Genomic DNA, 3,285 nt, shown 5'->3' with positions numbered 1-3,285 from the left:
GCTTGTAGGTTCCACATTGTATTGCATAAAGTGAAGCTGTACTGTTATGCGTACAGTTCATTCCCTTTTATTCGAGCCATCTTTCCTAAATGTTTACGAGTATTTTATTTTTATGTACTGAATTGTTCAAATTTTTATAGCTTCATCTTGTGATAATACTATGCCAAAATGAATACCATGAAGTTCTTTTGAAAAAAAAGGGGGTTTCCCTTAAAAAGGAGTTCGAAAAATGCAAAAGTGGAAAAAAACAAAATTGTAAATTTACATCCCGTAGCATTTCTCACGTTCCTTCGTTATCCTCACGAAATTTCCCCTTTAAGAAAATTAAACTATTTCAAGTTAGCATAAGTAAAAATGTAGGAAGGGTTATACAAAGGCATAAAAACAGAAAATAATTTATATAATGCTCTTCTTAATGTTTAAACGAATTTCCTTATACGTAACGTAAGCGCAAAATGGGTAAAGGCATATAAAATAAGCTTAACATTAAATTTAAGGCGTAAAAAGGGAATGAAAAACGTCATCTTTTTTTTTTTTTTTTTTTTCTTATAGCACAACAATATTTCTATATTGACAAATTTATACAGAAATAAAAATGATGTCAGGATGGCCGAGTGGTCTAAGGCGCAGCGTTTAGGCCGCTGTCCGAAAGGGCGTGGGTTCGAACCCCACTTCTGACAATTTTATTGCCTATCAGAGGTAGGAAATTTATGTTTTGTAAGGTGTTATATTAACGGTTATATTAATAGCGTTCAAAGGGAAATTTATTGAATATGATTTTTTTTTTTTTTCATTGTTCGAAGCAAAAAGAATACATTTAATTATATTTCATGTTCATGGAAGCATATCGGGTTTATTATGGCATCTGCTCGCATTATTTTATACCACGTGGTCTTGTAGATTTTCCAAGAATTTTCGTTAAACAAAATTTATAACGGTATTTTTAATTCCGTTCAAGTTATTTTCGGCTTTACATAAAGTGTTCTTAGTGAACATAGAGGATGGCATAGCCCTCCCCCCCTGATTTCTTGCATCATAACTTATTTCCATAAATACATTAAAAATTAGCTATCAAAACATAAACATTTCTGCAGACTCTGCAAGAAATATTTGAAAAATTATGATACATTTCAGACGTGCGCCCTGTTTTAATTCCTTTCAATAAAAGTATCGCCTATAACATAAGATGATGCGTTCATGAAAAGATAGAGGCGCTTTCATGGAGCTAATTAAAAACGAAATTGTCAAGTAAAAATTTTGACTTTATAAAATATGATACGAATGCCAATTCCATTTTCTGCAGTGTTCTACTCACAACCCTTTGAAACACGTATGTGTTTTCCTTACGCGTGAACATTGCTCCTTTAGCATACGCGAAGAGAATTCCCAAGTCTTTTTGTGAACAAATCCAAAGAACAAAACTGAAAATAGACCGCTATTCGTATTATAGTTGTGGAACTATGCGTTTTCTTTTTACCCCTAACTGCTATCTATTTAGAAATATCAAAAATGTGTTTTAAAAAAGCAGTTACCTACTTAAAAGTTTAAATTCAAAAATTTGCATACGTCATATAAAACACTTTTTTACTGTAGCCCTCTTAGGGACGAAAAAGTATGATCGAATAAATGATAACGTGGACCTAAAAAAATGTTATAACAGCATATATTAAGCCAGTGAATCTCCTTACTTGTCTACAAAAGGGACATTTGCGTTAAATGAACTCTTCTCATTTTCACATCTATTCCTTGGAAAAAATGAATAAATTATACATTTAAAATTTTCTTTCCTTTTTTGCGTAACGTACTATCAAAATTGAAAAATAATGCACATTTCCAGCCGAAGCATATCTAGACAACGGAAAAACGCTTGAGAAACAAATTTTTTATGTGCTTTCATTTCGTCATTTTCATTCGTGTCTATGCAAAAGAAGTACAGGTGTTAAGATAAAATACTGAAGAACAATATTATAAAATGTTACAATTCTAAAAATAAATTTAAGAATGTACTATATTAGCATAACAACTTTGCTTTACTTTTCTCTATGTAAAGCAAAGCAAGCATTTCTTTATACTTTAAGCGCTTGAAGCTTGCCACCAAATAATTGTAGATGATAGGGAAGCGGAAAAAGTGGAATAGAGAAACTTTTAAATATACCGAAATTGCTAATAATGTGAAAAATACGACTCACAGCAGTCTTTTATGTTTTGTCATTTATTTAAAAAGCTGGTACACAGGATGGAATTGTCTCATTTTGTTTGTGTTAAAGCACTTCAAATGTGTTTGACTTTAAAAATGTACCTTGCATATATGCAGTAGCATCAATTTATTTGCATTTTTTTTTAAATCAAAATACACGTTGACTTCTTTTATCCATTATCTTAACGCTGCTTTAGACTTTTATCAATCATAGAATCTAAACATTTTCTTTATTATTTTAAATAACGCTACAATTCGCTACCCTTATTATACAATCAGACACGGGGGTGGAAGAAGCGCCACTGATATGAGTGCTATTAAATATATTTCCTTTTTTATAGCATTTTTCGCATATTCTCCAAAAGAACATATAATTTTATTTTTTGCAAGTTAATGTAATAGATCCCATTTTTTATATTCTAAAAGCACATGTAAACGTTATTTTACATTATTAATCTAGTGGTACCACGGCATCATTGATGCAAATTATATGCGAGTTTATCGCATCATTGATCTTCATAGTTCGTTATTGAAAAGAAAAAAAAATTGAATGAAAGATGTTCATTGTCTTACCTGCAGAGCATTTAAATTTTGTCTTAATGTGTTTTTTAACTTAGTTTACCCTTTTAAAATAATTAAAAGGCTTTGCAACCAAGAATATTATATGAACGTAACAGGCTTTGTTATGCGCATTACATAATTTCATCATTTAATGCAAAAACTTAAGCACGAATAAATTTGTACTTCTATTTTATCATACAATTTACGCGTCTCTGTCTTTGCTTAATAAAGCATAAGACAACAAAGTGTTAAAAATATAGAACTCATTTTCCATGATATTTAGAAAAGCAAATAGATATTTATTAAGGTATTCCTAATTTCTCTTTTTCATGGTGTTTTTCGTCTATGTTTGCTTCCACCCTTTAAAGGCAAATCACTGAATAGATGTCACGCGTTTCTACGTGTACTATGCTATACATTATGCGTTAAGGCTTTAATGATCTTAACCTTTTCCTTGAGTTTTTTCTGTCTAAAATGAATGTGTTACGTGTAATTGTTTCTAAAAAATGTATTTCCTTTTTTGTCCA

This window comes from Plasmodium vivax, chromosome 10, assembly GCF_000002415.2.
Source record: "Plasmodium vivax chromosome 10, whole genome shotgun sequence".
NCBI lineage: Eukaryota > Apicomplexa > Aconoidasida > Haemosporida > Plasmodiidae > Plasmodium > Plasmodium vivax.
Note: the sequence above shows the minus strand (reverse complement) of the source record.